The 15,603-nt window shown below is 51.0% G+C and overlaps 1 protein-coding gene across 2 annotated transcripts in view; it reads left to right on the top strand.

Annotated features, from left to right (window-relative positions):
• Positions 1-11,149: 11,149 nt before the first annotated feature.
• ACTL8 (actin like 8) overlaps positions 11,150-15,603 on the top strand; it is an 82,880-nt gene continuing 78,426 nt past the window's right edge. The window contains exon 1 of one of the 2 annotated variants that reach the window (XM_055574322.1): positions 11,150-11,299. The gene's annotated coding sequence lies outside the window, so the exon portion shown is untranslated. Of the gene's footprint in view, positions 11,300-14,386; positions 14,545-15,603 lie in introns of those variants that run through there. The other variant, XM_055574321.1, reaches the window with a different exon arrangement.

Genomic DNA, 15,603 nt, shown 5'->3' with positions numbered 1-15,603 from the left:
GACTTCGTTGTGAGACTGAGCCTCCTTAAAGGCCCTATTTCCAAGCATAATCACACTAGGGGTTAGTGCTTCAACTCAGGGGACACAATTCAGTCCAAATGACCATGGTGGAGCATCAGCCCAGGGTGGACAGCAGCTGCTTCCTCGGACAGGATTGTTTTTTCGTGTTCACAACAGTCCCCGCTAGGGTGACTGCGCTTTGTGGCCGGGTTCCTAGCTGGAGAGGTAAGGAATCCGCCTGCGGTGCAGGAGAGGCGGGTTTGATCCCTGAGTTGGAAAGATCCCCTGGAGGAGGAAATGGCAACCCACTCCAGTATTCTTCATTGGAAAATCCCATGGACAGAGGAGCCTGGTGGGCTACAGTCCATGGGGTCATAAAGATTCGGACATGATCAGATCAGATCAGTCGCTCAGTCGTGTCCGACTCTTTGCAACCCCATGAATCGCAGCACGCCAGGCCTCCCTGTCCATCACCAACTCCCGGAGTTCACTCAGACTCCCGTCCATCAAGTCAGTGATGCCATCCAGCCATCTCATCCTCTGTTGTCCCCTTCTCCTCTTGCCCCCAGTCCCTCCCAGCATCAGAGTCTTTTCCAATGAGTCAACTCTTTGCGTGAGGTGGCCAAAGTACCAGAGTTTCAGCTTTAGCATCATTCCTTCCAAAGAAATCCCAGGACCGATTTCCTTTAGAATGGACTGGTTGGATCTCCTTGCAGTCCAAGGGACTCTCAAGAGTCTTCTCCAACACCACAGTTCAAAAGCATCAATTCTTCGGTGCTCAGCCTTCTTCACAGTCCAACTCTCACATCCATACATGACCACAGGAAAAACCATAGCCCTGACTAGATGAATCTTTGTTGGCAGAGTAATGTCTCTGCTTTTTAATATGCTATCTAGGTTGGTCATAACTTTCTTTCCAAGGAGTAAGCGTCTTTTAATTTCATGGCTGAAGTCACCATCTGCAGTGATTTTGGAGCCCAGAAAAATAAAGTCTGACACTGTTTCCACTGTTTCCCCATCTATTTCCCATGAAGTGATGGGACCAGATGCCATGATCTTCGTTTTCTGAATGTTGAGCTTTAAGCCAACTTTTTCACTCTCCTCTTTGACTTTCATCAAGAGGCTTTTGAGTTCCTCTTCTCTTTCTGTCATAAGGGTGGTGTCATCTGCATGTCTGAGGTTATTGATATTTCTCCCGGCAATCTTGATTCCAGCTTGTGTTTCTTCCAGTCCAGCGTTTCTCATGATGTACTCTGCATATAACTTAAATAAACAGGGTGACAATATACAGCCTTGACGAACTCCTTTTCCTATTTGGAACCAGTCTGTTGTTCCATGTCCAGTTCTAACTGTTGCTTCCTGACCTGCATACAGGTTTCTCAAGAGGCAGGTCAGGTGGTCTGGTATTCCCATCTCTTTAAGAATTTTCCAGAGTTTATTGTGATCCACACAGTCAAAGGCTTTGGCATAGTCAATAAAGCAGAAATAGATGTTTTTCTGGAACTCTCTTGTTTTTTCCATGATCCAGCAGATGTTGGCAATTTGATCTCTGGTTCCTCTGTCTTTTCTAAAACCAGCTTGAACATCAGGAAGTTCACGGTTCACATATTGCTGAAGCCTGGCTTGGAGAATTTTAAGCATTACTTTACTAGTGTGTGAGATGAGTGCAATTGTGCAGTAGTTTGAGCATTCTTTGGCATTGCCTTTCTTTGGGATTGGAATGAAAACTGACCTTTTCCAGTCCTGTGGCCACTGCTGAGTTTTTCAAATTTGCTGGCATATTGAGTGCAGCACTTTCACAGCATCATCTTTCAGGATTTGGAATAGCTCCACTGGAATTCCATCACCTCCACTAGCTTTGTTCGTAGTGATGCTTTCTAAGGCCCACTTGACTTCACATTCCAGGATGTCTGGCTCTAGGTCAGTGATCACACCATCGTGATTATCTGGGTTATGAAGATCTTTTTTGTACAGTTCTTCCGTGTATTCTTGCCATCTCTTCTTAATATCTTCTGCTTCTGTTAGGTCCATACCATTTCTGTCCTTTATCGAGCCCATCTTTGCCTGAAATGTTCCTTTGGTATCTCTGATTTTCTTGAAGAGATCGCTAGTCTTTCCCATTCTGTTGTTTTCCTCTATTTCTTTGCACTGATCGCTGAAGAAGGCTTTCTTATCTCTTCTTGCTATTCTTTGGAACTCTGCATTCAGATGTTTATATCTTTCCTTTTCTCCTTTGCTTTTTGCTTCTCTTCTTTTCACAGCTATTTGTAAGGCCTCCCCAGACAGCCATTTTGCTTTTTTGCATTTCTTTTCCATGGGGATGGTCCTGATCCCTGTCTCCTGTACAATGTCACGAACCTCATTGCATAGCTCATCAGGTACTCTATCTATCAGACCTAGGCCCTTAAATCTATTTCTCACTTCCACTGTATAATCATAAGGGATTTGATTTAGGTCATACCTGAATGGTCTGATGGTTTTCCCTACTTTCTTCAATTTAAGTCTGAATTTGGCAATAAGGAGTTCATGGGCTGAGCCACAGTCAGCTCCTGGTCTTGTTTTTGCTGACTGTATAGAGCTTCTCCATCTTTGGCTGCAAAGAATATAATCAATCTGATTTCGGTGTTGACCATCGGGTGACATCCATGTGTAGAGTCTTCTCTTGTGTTGTTGGAAGAGGGTGTTTGTTATGACCAGTGTATTTTCTTGGCAAAACTCTATTAGACTTTGCCCTGCTTCATTCCGTATTCCAAGGCCAAATTTTCCTGTTACTCCAGGTGTTTCTTGACTTCCTACTTTTGCATTCCAGTCCCCTATAATGAAAAGGAAATCTTTTTTGTGTGTTAGTTCTCAAAGGTCTTGCAGGTCTTCATAGAACCGTTCAACTTCAGCTTCTTCAGCGTTACTGGTTGGGGCATAGACTTGGATTACTGTGATATTGAATGGTTTGCCTTGGAAACGAACAGAGATCATTCTGTCGTTTTTGAGATTGCATCCAAGTACTGCATTTCGGACTCTTTCGTTGACCATGATGGCCACTCCATTTCTTCTGAGGGATTCCTGCCCGCAATAGTAGATATAATGGTCATCTGAGTTAAATTCACCCATTCCAGTCCATTTCAGTTCGCTGATTCCTAGAATGTCGACATTCACTCTTGCAGTCTCTTGTTTGATCACTTCCAATTTGCCTTGATTCATGGACCTGACATTCCAGGTTCCTATGCAATATTGCTCTTTACAGCATCAGACCTTGCTTTTATCACCAGTCACATCCACAGCTGGGTATTCTTTTTGCTTTGGCTCCATCCCTTCATTCTTTCTGGAGTTATTTCTCCACTGATCTCCGGTAGCGTATTGGGCACCTACTGACCTGGGGAGTTCCTCTTTCACTATCCTATCATTTTGCCTTTTCATACTGTTCATGGGGTTCTCAAGGCAAGAATACTGAAGTGGTTTGCCATTCCCTTCTCCAGTGGACCACATTCTGTCAGATCTCTCCCCCATGACCCGCCCATCTTGGGTTGCCCCATGGGCATGGCTTAGTTTCATTGAGTTAGATAGACAAGGCTGTGGTCCTAGTGTGATTAGATTGACTAATTTTCTGTGAGTATGGTTTCATTGTGTCTGCCCTCTGATGCCCTCTTGCAACACCTACCATCTTACTTGGGTTTCTCTTACCTTGGACGTTGGGTATCTCTTCATGGCTGCTCCAGCAAAGTGCAGCCAATGCTCCTTACCTTGGACGAGGGGTATCTCCTCACCGCTGCCCTTCCTGACCTTCAACGTGGGATAGCTCCTCTAGGCCCTCCTGTGCCGGTGCAGCCAGGGCGTGGGGTATCTCCTCTCGGCCGCCCCCTCCCGACCTCGGACGTGGGGGTAGCTCTTCTCAGCCCTTGCTGCGCCGTTGCAGTCTGGCACTCTCGGTTGCTGCCCCTGACCTCGGACGTGGGGTAACTCCTCTTGGCCACCATCCTTCGGGAATGGGGTCCTTCCGCCTTCTGCCCCTGACCTCGGACGTGGGGTAGCTCCTCTAGGCTGCGCTTTAGCGCGCCCGTTGCCGCCGCCGCCTGCGCTCTAGCGACTAAACGGCAACAACAGCCCTTCGTGATTTGCTTAGGACTGAGGGGGTTCCTGGGACTCTAGTCTTTCAGTTTTAAAACGAGGCAAAACCCAGGATGAGCTGGACACTCAAGTCCTAATCACAGCCCACTTCCTTCATTTATTCACCTGCCTGGCCCTGGAATGTTGACCTTGCCTCGGAGGGACACCTGGTCCTAGGAAGGCTGGTGAGAGGCGGGAGAAGAGCACGCTGGGCTTCAAGGCGCAGGTGAGTTTCTTGGCCAAGGCGGGAAGAGGATGGAGCCCTGGGCTCTGCGAGAGCCCGGGGTGGCAAGGGTTAAACCTGCCCTGGGAAAGAACACAGCAAACACCAAGGGAAGGAACCAGCAAAAGCATTATCATGATTAATGTTATTTCAAAGACTTAATTTTCCCCCCTCTTTCAGAAATGTTTGTGCGCTGTTGTGCTGAGTGCATTCTTGATTCTGAATGTCCTTCCCCTGGAGTAATTTGGAACAAGGTCACTGTTTAGCAGGCGGCCTCCTCGCCTCTCGTCTACCTGCTGGCGGCCCTGCCAGGCGGAGGGGCTCTGAGCCAGCAAGAGGCAGACCAATGGAGGAGGCACCAGGACCGGTCCTGAGGCTTTCAGGGCTAGGCCTCCTCTGGCTGTAACCTAACCTCAGCTCGCCCAGGACAGACACAGTCTTTGGTCCTGGGGTCGAAGTAGGAGAGGTCTGGGGTGAGGATCAAGACCTGTATTCTGGCTCTACCCTTTGTTGGGCTCCCCTGGTGGCTCGGATGGTAAAGAATCCACCTGCAATGTGGGAGACTGGGGTTTGATCCCTGGGCTGGGAAGATGCCCTGGAGGAGGGCATGGCACCCCACTCCAGGGCTCTTGCCTGGAGAATCTGCATGGACAGAGGAGCCTGGTGGGCTGCAGTCCATGGGGTCGCAAAGAGTGGGACATGACTGAGCGACTAACCACCCCTGTTGGCTGGGAGATTTTGCATGTCTCAGTTTTCTTATCTGCAAAGTAGGGACAAGAATGGTATGTCCCCTTCTGGATGGTTGTGTCGGCTCTTAATTCTGAGAATTTCAAGCACTCCTCAACTTTGGCTGTGCACACTGACCCCCTGGAGTGGGCGAGCGAGGCAACCTCTGAATTTCCAGTAAGCGTTCAAGTGCTGCTCACACTGCTGGCCCAGGGACCGCATTTTGAACGACAAAGGTTGTGAAGATGAAATGAAATGTAAGTTCCTAGCATGGTAGGAAGTGCTCAAAGTACATACTGCTTATCACCCTCATATCGTCACGACCGTCATTATCGCTGCTTCCTCTTCACCGTCTTCATCGCCAGCATCAGCATCGTCTTCATCGCCATCGTCATCGCTGACCTCGTGGGTTGGTGCCATCCCTGGACTTGTTGTCTAGGCCTTCTCTTGCTCCCATTCTCCAGAGGAGGTAGTTGAGACCCAGAGCTGGTTTGAGACTGCTACCAGCCAATTTTACACAGAAGAGAGGCTCCCTGGGGTCGAGGGCTGTTACACTGAAGTAGACAAGAGCCTGATGGGTAGAAATCGGGAGCCTGAGGCTCAGGTCTCACTCTGTTCCTTATTAATTAGGCCGTTGAACTTTTACAACAGGCGGATCACGACCTTAAAGACTATCCAGTTTAACTTCTTCCTCTAACGTCTCTGATATGTGGGGACACTGAGGTCAGATAGAGGAGAAGATACACAGTTAAGGGTATAGATATTGGAGGTGGACAGTCTTGCATTCAAATCTCTGCTTCATCACATGCTGGTTGTGTTACCTTGGGCGAGTCACTTAATCTCTCCAAGTCTCAGTTTTTCCATCTGCAAAATGGGGTGTGATAGCCAGGCTCCAAGATGGCCTCCACTGAACCCCACCTTCTGCTATTTACACCCTTTTTCAGTCTCCTCCACATTGTCCCAGATTTGGTCTGTGTGACCAACAGAACATGTCTAAAGGGATGGTATCCACTTCCAAGGTTAGGAGACTAGGTTATCAAAGATGCTTAGACTCTATCTTGAGTTTCTGTCTCTCCCTCCCACTCACTCTGGGGGAAGCCAACTGCCTAGTCCTGAGACCACTCAGGCAGCATATGAAAAGGCCCATGTGGTGAGGAGCTGAGACCTCCCAATGGCCATGTGGATGAGCCTGGAAGTGGATTCCTTGACCCCTGTTGGACTTTGTGATGGGACAGCAGCCCTGGCTGACAGCCTGCCTATAGCCTCATGGGAGACCCAGAGCCATCCAGCTAAGCCACTCCCAGATTCCTGACCCTCTGAAGCTACAGGAGATAATCAGTGTTTGTCATTTTAAACTGCAAAGTTGTGGAGTAACTTGGTACACAGCAGTGGGTAAATAACACACGGGGATAATGCTATCTGCCTTGCAGGTTGGTTGTGAGGATGAAATTCAGGTAAGCACTTTGCATGGTACATGATGCGTGCTGAAGGCTGTGTGAAACGTAAATCAGCGAGAGTGTAAAGCAGATCATTGACAGCTCCGAGGTCACATAGCAAGGGCGTGACAGGGTTGACGATCCTGTGGTTCCCAGATGCCCAGTGTTCAGCATTTGTGTCCCCTGAGGCTTCATGACCTCGGTGAGCACCGAAGGCTTTGCCAGAAAGGAAATGGCAGGACTAGGGGGTGTGGGGGGCGAGCGGAAGATGTGACGGTGGTGGTGGTGGTCCCTGGGCCTCTGGGAGGGAGAGCAGTCAGGGTATGTGCAGGGGGTGTAGGGCCGAGCACAGGAATAGTGTCTGGGTGCATATGTGTAATGGTATATGTGGCTGTGCACAGGTGCAAACACAAGAAAGCACGTGTGTATGTGTATGCACACGCACACGTACACTTGTATGCACGCACATGTGAATATGTGTGTGTGCATGCGTGTGTGTGCACGTGTGTGTGTGTGTGTGTGTGTGTGTGTGTGTAGGTCACCTCTGAAGACCCTTCAGCCCAAGAGCAGCTGATGATCTGATTCACTGCTTGTTTCTGGGCCTGATGTCTGTGGAAGGCTCAGAAAAACCATGGCAACAAAGAGACAACGAGCAGGAATGGAGAGGCCAGGAACCAGGGTATCTCTGAGGTGACCAAGAAAGAGGCCCAGGAGGAAGGCCCACTGGGCTTTGTTTCCCTGGCCCTCATGAGGCTTCTTGGTAGAGAGATATCAAAGAGGGTCTGAGTGGGAGGTAAGCCCCTGGGCCTCCGGTTTCAACATTCCAGGGAGCCCAGGGTTCTCAGTACCCACCAGATGGCTCCCTTGGGTCGTCTGCTCCCAGGTCCTGGACCACTAAAGTTAGATGCATTGTTCTTGGGAGGCTGTCCATGGCTTCCTCCAGCTTCTTAGATGGGGCTGTAACCTGAACTATGGAAAATTCCTAGATATTACTCATTGTAGAGACAAGCATAATGGAGGCACAGAGAGGTTAAGGAGCCTGCCTCAGGTCACACAGCAGGCTGTGCCAGACTCAGGCCTGGAATCCAGCCTCCTTGCTGAGCACTCTCCCCCAGGGTGGAGCCTCCGGTGGGTGTCCTGGGATGCCCTGGTCCAGAGGCCTCCTGTGTGCATAGCCCCCTTGGGCTGGTCAACCGACTGCCAGGAGAGCTGACCCGCCTTTGCCCCTGCCTGGGCTGGATGGGCCACCCTCTCACCCCTGGCTTATCTGCCTTTGCATTTCCACAGGGAATAACTGGAGAAGACAATTCTGGGGGAATACAGAGTCTGCCAGGTTTGAGTCTGGCATTAACATGGGCAGCTGGGTATCAGGTAGGCTGGAAATAGAATCAGTTAAAAGCGTCCCTCAGAAAAGGCAATGGCACCCCACTTCAGGACTCCTGCCTGGAAAATCCCATGGACGGAGGAGCCTGGTAGGCTGCAGTCCATGGGGTCACTGAGGGTCGGACACGACTGAGCGACTTCCCTTTCACTTTTCACTTTCATGCATTGGAGAAGGAAATGGCAACCCACTCCGGTGTTCTTGCCTGGAGAATCTCAGGGACGGGGGAGCCTGGTGGGCTGCCGTCTATGGGGGTCACACAGAGTAGGACATGACTGAAGTGACTTAGCAGCAGCAAAAGGGTCCCTGGGGGACTGCTGGGATCAGCTTGGCAACTGTCTCTCTTGGCTTCTGCCAGACGATCCATCTCAGGGATGTCTCCTCCTAGCCAGATCCTGCCTGCCATGTACCAGGAACATCTGAGAGTGTTCTGGAAGGTTCTAGAATGTAGAAATGGGTTACAAGGGTCTCAGTTATGTACTTGATCACAAAGAAAGGGAACTGGTGTGCATCTGGAGAGCCTGCTGGTACAAGGTACTGAGTGAAACCCCTGTACACCCTTAGCTTCCCTTCTCATTGCACCTGGGGTATGAGGCTCCATGTTATAGATGAGGAAACTGAGCCTTAGAAACTCTAGATTACTCTGCCAAGGTCACCCATCTTCTAAGTCGCAGAGCTGAGATTTGAATCTAGATCTGTTTAACTCCAAACCTGGCCTTTTCCCACCTCTGATATCTCTCTGAATACCCTCTACACCTGCTATGTCCAAGTACCAGTTTGGATACTGGAGATACAGACGTAAATGGACTCTAGGCTTTGCCCTCAAAGCACTCATAGTTTAGACAGTATATTAGCTATTGCTGCTATGTTAATGCTGTGTAACAAATAGTCCCCCAAATCTCAGTGGCTTATAACTCTAAGCAATTATTCCTCTTGCTCACAGTGGTTGGGTCGGCTGGAATGGCTCTGCTTCAGGCTGCAGGTTGGGTCCAGTATGGCTTCCCTTGTCTCCATCTCCTTCTAACAGTGGCTACTTAGTTCTGCTTCCATGACTGGGCAGAAATGGACGATATCCTCCAAGCCTTCATGCTGAAATCGGTGCACTGACCTGCTTCTCAGTTTCTGGGGCAAGTTACATGGCCGAGCTCTGCATCGATGGGCGGGGAAAGTTTCCTTTTCTACTTAGTGGGGGGGCACTGCAAAGTCACAGGACAAAGGCATAGGTGTCTAACTTTCTAATAGGGAAGCAAGAAGAATAGGGAACAGTAATCTAATCATCTTCTGGAGGAAGACAGACAGGCCTGTGATGAGAACACTGTACTGCATTTCATCAAATCTGAGAAGGCATCAACTGTAAGATACACCATTAATTTATGCAGCAAGAAAGAAAAGTGCCTGCCAACTGAAGCGTGGCATGACGCTTTCTCAGCTGTACTTTTATTCTTATGGAGAGAGCCATTTGGTACTCACGTAGGCGTGGAAGCGACGGCCATACGGACGCTTTGATCGGGTTTCCTCCTGCACAGGCTGTGACAACCGCGTGACCACAGCTGCCGTCCGAGGACATGTGAGATGCATGGGCTGCAAGGCGCAGGCTGGTGTAAACATGTGAAAACATGGACGTTGTGAGATGCATGGGCTGCAAGGCGCAGGCTGGTGTAAACATGTGAAAACATGGACGTTGTGAGATGCATGGGCTGCAAGGCGCAGGCTGGTGTAAACATGTGAAAACATGTGGGTCTTAGAATCGATGAATTGTTTATTCATGGTGAACATGTGTCCACAAATGGACACTGTGCTAAATAGTCTATGTGGATAAACCACTTGTACCTTATGACAACCCAAGGGGGCAAATATCATCCCCATTTTGGAGAAGAGAAGGATAGGGCTCAGAGTAATCAGTTGTCTTGCCCACCACTCACAGTTAGCAAGTTGGGGGAGCTGGGATATGAACTTCCGACAGTCTGACTCAAGACAAAGTGGTTAAGAGTGTGGACAAACTGTATCTTAGCTTCCTCATCTGTAAGATGGGGTTGCTAGCAGTAACGACCGCGCAGGCTGTGAGGCATCTGTTGGAAACAGAGGGAAGCACAGAGCGCTCGCAGCATGCTGGTCCCTCTGATAGTCCATCTGGCCCTTCTGCAGTGAGCATCAGCACAGCACAAGCTACGACTGAGCTAAGAGCTAAGAGATACGCGAGCCCAGAAAGGCAGGCCAGTAGCTTAATCATTTGGGGGGATTGTCAAATTAGATGTGAGAACAGAAAAAAAGATCCGTGCTGCTGCTAGGTCACTTCAGTTGTGCCCGAGTCTGTGTGCCCCCACAGACAGCAGCCCACCAGGCTCCTCTGTCCCTGGGATTCTCCAGGCAAGAACACAGGAGCACACGTTTATTTACACAAACATGTTTACCTACCGTGCGCGAGAAGTGCACAGTGACTGAATTTGAAGCCAAAAATTGGGGGGGGAGGCTACTCGCAAAGAGTCAGACACGACTGAGTGACTGAACTGAACTGAATTTTTAAAATTTGAGTTGTAGTTTATCTTCATTTAAATGCACAGAAATTGACAGTTCCATATGAAGGTTTTCCACAAATGTAAATGGCTGTGTTACCACCACCCCAATCACAACAGAGAATATTTTCATTACCCTAGAAAGCTCCATCGTGCCCCTTTTCAGTAAAATGTCTCTATCCTGTTTTTAAAATTTCTGTCATTGTAGATTAGCTTGCCTATATTTGAACTTGATATAAACAGGAGCGTACAGAATGTTCCGTTTTCTATCTGGTTTCCTTCACCCCACATAATACCTAGAAGATTAATCCCTGTATTAGTAGTTCCGTCTTTTTCATTGCTGGCTGATATTTCACTGCTTGCTGGCTATTCACCATTGCTCTGTAGTTCTAAACTCATCCTTCTTGCCTGCGGATGGAAAGTGAAGCTGGGCCCTTTAAACCTCCACCCCCTGACCCTGGCCACACAGCAACTCAGCCTCAGCTGGTAGGGGGCGCTGGAGAGGCACACGGCCGCTCGCCCCGCCCCCCGGCTGGCCCCGCCCCACCCCTGGCTGGCCCCGCCCCACCCCGGCTGGCCCCGCCTCGCCCCCGCCTCACCCCGCCCCCCCCGGCTGGCCCCGCCCCACCCCAGCTGGCCCCGCCCCACCCCGGCTGGCCCCGCCCCACCCCGGCTGGCCCCGCCCCACCCCTGGCTGGCCCCGCCCCCTGGCTGGCCCCGCCCCCTGGCTTCCTGCGTGCGTGCGGGTCCCTGAGCACGTGCGGCGTCTCCCGTGCGCGTGCGTGGTGTCTCCCGCGCGTCTTTGCGGCCGTGGTGTAGCGGCTGACACCCAGCTTCCCTTTAAGTGTGGTTTTGTGGTGGGGTGACTGGTGAGACGCCCGTGAGCAGCCCGTGTGCCATCCCTCAGAGTGGACTTCCGGTGAGTCCCCAGGCTGGATTTCTAGCAAGTTCCATGGGTGTGCGGCACGGAGCAGCTTTCTGCCCGAGCCACAGGCGTGCCCCTGGGTGAGGTCGGGTGCCCGCGCTGGGGGTGTGTGGGCGCTGCTTTGGGGGGCTCTGCCCAGGGCCTTTTTCTGGGGGTTTGCTTAAGGTTTAGGAGGGGCCCTTACTTGGGGGCTGTGTGTCAGCTCTGGGTGGGAGGTCTTCTTTGGGCTGGGGCTCTCGCACCATTTAGGGCTCTGTCTCAGCCTGGTGGCAGGTTTGTTTTTTGGGCGCCTCTCGGCTCCATATTAGCCCCGAGATCAGGGTGCTCCCCGCGGGCTCTGTATCGGCCGTGGCTTTGGGGGGCTCTTTCTTGAGGGCTCCTCTTCAGTCCTGGGGGCTCTCTCTGGACTTTTGCAAGCCCCGAGAGGCTCTTCCTTGGGGACTGTGTCTGAGTGGTGAGTGGTGGATGCTCTGAGGCTGGATCCCAGCTCTGTGGGCTGTGCCGCTTCGTACACCTGCTGTTCTTACATTAACTATAGTTCCTTCTATTAGCCCTTGTTTGTTGGTTCAGTCCCCTGTTACGGTTGAATAATTCTTCATTTGAAACGTTCCCTGTTAAAATTACTGTGTGATTTCTTTTTCTCAGTTGGACCCAAACCAATATAGAATTGGTTTCAGGAGAGATAACAGGAGATTGACCTGTAAATATGAGATTTATGGATTAGTTTCCTCGTGTCTTTGGGCTTGAGCATGAGCCCTTGCTAATAGGAAATGGAATGCCGGTAACCCAAGGCGTGTAGTGGCCATACAATTAATGGAGATATTACGCGTGGTGGGTTGAGGTAAAGCGCTACATCCCTTGGGAGCCTGAGTGATACTGCCCTTGACTGTTAGGGCAGTAATGATGCTATAAGGACTGTGGGGTGGGGTGGGTTCGTTGGAGGGCTCTTGAGTACTTACGCAGAGAAAACAACAAGCTAAGGTCCATTAAGTCCCTCTTCTCATGTGGTGTGAGAACCAGCGAGTTCCCATGACAGCCCTTTACAGAAGTTCTTATTTCTTGCAGCCCCAGGGCTGATATTGCTGAAAATCAAATAAAAAATTTAATTGTGCTGGTTGCTGAATTATAACCACAATTGAATTCACATCTTGACAAATTGCTCATGTGGAAATTAGGGCATTAATTGGGAAAGAAGGGGGTCCTGAAACGTGGGATGGGGACATCTGCGGGACCCAGATGAAACTGATGGTCTGAAACTTCCAAGTGGCTGTGAGCATCCCATATGGGTGGTGGGAGTTTTCCTTCCAGTGTCTGAGGAGGCTGTTCTTCCTCTGCTTAAAAACCGGGTAATAACCTCCGTGGAGGCAGGTACCCTGAAAGGGGATGCCTGTTTTCCTTAAGATTCACCATAACCACCCTCTCTTGTCACTACACTTTAAGGGTCAAATCTCAGTCCATTCCTTGGTGACTGGGACTCAATAGGACCTATGAGGGAAAATGCAAAAGAATTGCCACACTTTTGCTAATCTATATCAGCAGAAATGTGGGAAACGTGTGTGGGAGTTTATTATAAGAGTTTTTGACCCAAGAGGGCAGAGTATCACACCGGATTGGGCTGAATTCACCGCTGTGGGTGCCCTGACTAGCGAGTCTGGGTTTGATTGTTCGCGTGTGCAGTGGAGGGTGCCTCTGGCAGCTCACCTGGCTGACTCGCTGAAATCTGGGCTCAGTGGTGCCGTTAGTGGCTGTGATGTGCAAGAGGGAATTGAAGGGCTTGGGGAGACAGGCGTGTTGGGCTGGATGTATTACATGAAACCTGCAGATTCCAGATCCACGTTGCTGCACAGCCTCAGAAGCCCTCTGGAGGCCAGGTCCTGTGGAAGAAGGAGCCTGCATCATTGCCGCAAGTACTTGCTGTAACTGTTCCTCCAAATCTGCCCCACAGGGACTGGCAGCCATTTGCCAGAGTGGCTGTGCATTGGGGCACAGGAAATGCCCACACGGTTCTTAAATTACGAGGCTCAGGCTCTGAATTCACACTAATTCCCAGGGACCTGCAGTGCCACTGTGGGCCATACGTCAAAGTGGGCGCTTATGATGGGTAATAGAGTCTTGGCTCCCGTCTGACTCACAGTGGACCTGTTTGGTCCATGGACCCACCCCTAGGTTAGTTATGCAGTTTCTGAATGAATACGTGGAATAAGCGCACTTTGCATCAGTTTCGTTTTCTCCCCTTTCCAGTTTTATTTCGCATGCAAGTTTTTGGAAGCTAGCTTTAAAATATAGTCTTTAGGCAACAATATTCTGTGGAACTGTGACTGAATTTGAGGGGTAATTGGTGGCAGGAGGAGAAGGGGACGACAGAGGATGAGATGGCTGGATGGCATCACTGACTCGATGGATATGAGTCTGTGTGAATTCCGGGAGTTGGTGATGACAGGAAGGCCTGGCGTGCTGCGATTCATGGGGTCGCAAAGAGTCGGACACGACTGCGCGACTGAACTGAACTGAAGTACAGTCTTGAGCGACTTCACTTTCACTTTTCCCTTTCATGCATTGGGGAAGGAAATGGCAACCTACTCCAGTGTTCTTGCCTGGAGAATCCCGGGGACAGAGGAGCCTGGTGGGCTGCCGTCTCTGGGGTCGCACCGAGTCGGACACGACTGAAGCGACTGAGCAGCAGCAGCAGCAGCAGCAGGTACAGTCTTACGGCTGTGGGGCTGTTGGCTTCATTTTATGGAGAGGGTGAGAACTTTGCGTGTAAGAAGGGTAGCTGTGTCTTCTTAGGTAGAGATACAGAGTTGTGTTGTCATACAGGGGTTTGGTTCCACGTGAGAAGGGCTCACGTGGAAGCTGAGTCATCAAAGAAATGGGTATGCTGGATAAACGCACCCTTCTTGCCTGCGGACTGAAAGTGAAGCTGGGCCCTGTAAATTCCTCCCCGGCTGCCCCCGGCCACCAGGAAGCTCAGCGTCAGCCTGTAGAGGGCGCCGGAGAGCCGCGCGCCGCCCCCGCTCGCCCGTCCCCCCACCCCGGCTCTGCGCGCATGTGCGCGGGCTCCTGAGCGCGCGCGGCGTCTGCAGCGCGCGTGCGCAGCGTCTCCCGTGCCCGGTCACGGCAGCCGTGGTGCGGCAGCCGGCGCACCCCGCATCCCTTTAAGGGCGGTTTTGTCGTGGGGTGATTCTGGTGAGACGCCTCGAGTGAGCCTCCCGTGTGGCGCTCCTCACGGCAGACTTCCGGTGAGTCCCGCAGGCTGGATTTCCAGCAAGTTACGCGGGTGTGCGGTGCTTTGCGCCCGAGCCACAGGCGTGCCCCTCGGTGAGGTCCGGGTGCCCGTGCTGGGGGGAGTGTGTGTGGGCATTCTTCCGTAGGGGTTCCCCTGCAGCCTAGGGCGGCTTCTCTTTGGGCGGGCTCTCATCCTGGGGGAGGGGGTGCTCCCGGGGGCCTTGTTCGATCCACGTCGTGGTGGTGGAGACTGTCCATCAGGGTCTCTGTTAGGCCTTGGGGGTTTTTCCTTGGTACTATTCTCTAAAGTTCTCTTTACTTCTCTCTAGCTGGGCCTTGTTAATGCAGTCTGCTGTTACAGTTGATAATTGTTTATATGAAACTTGCTCTGTTCAAATCGCGGTGTGCTGCTTCCCTCCTGTCGGTTGGAAAGGGATATATAGATCATAAGATTGTTTATCCGTTTCCTGTTGGTATTTCCAAATTAGGGCTGTTATGAGTCATTTGCCATACATATTGTCAAATGGACAAGATTTTCTGTGTGATATGCTTTCATATTTCTTGGATAGATACCTCTAATCAGTTCCATTGTGAAGGCCAGCCTAATGGACTTTGACTTTGTCTGGAGGGTGCTGAGAAGCTCCTGGGAGTTTTATGGGGTGTTTTTTTGTAGCAGCGATGGGATTCAGTGTGGGTCTTAGAAGCATTCTTGGCCCTGTGTGAGCTGGGGGGAGAGCACCAGCCTTCACGTCCCTGAGATGAAGGCGGAAGCTCGGCTCTGTGGCTGTCGCACATGCTCTGGCATCTGTTTGGAAACCTGTGAAATGGGAATGTTCACACGCATCTACACAACTGTTGGCAGGACTGAACGGGATGATGCCCATGCGGCCTTTGGCATGGGGTAGGTGTGCATGGGGCAGTGCAGCCAAAATGCTGGTTTAGTTGGGGGTTTAAGCCTGGGTGTTCCAGTTTCTCCCTGGCACCAGCTCCCATGTGTCCACAGAGAGAGCCTAGAGGGGTGGACAGGGGTCTCAGCACCCTGCCCAGAGGCACCTCTGGACCCGGAAAAGGCA

The sequence above is a fragment of the Bubalus kerabau genome, chromosome 3 (genome assembly GCF_029407905.1).
Source record: "Bubalus kerabau isolate K-KA32 ecotype Philippines breed swamp buffalo chromosome 3, PCC_UOA_SB_1v2, whole genome shotgun sequence".
NCBI classification, from domain to species: domain Eukaryota; kingdom Metazoa; phylum Chordata; class Mammalia; order Artiodactyla; family Bovidae; genus Bubalus; species Bubalus kerabau.
The sequence above is the reverse complement of the archived record's forward strand: the minus strand, read 5'-3'. Positions and strand labels throughout refer to the sequence as shown.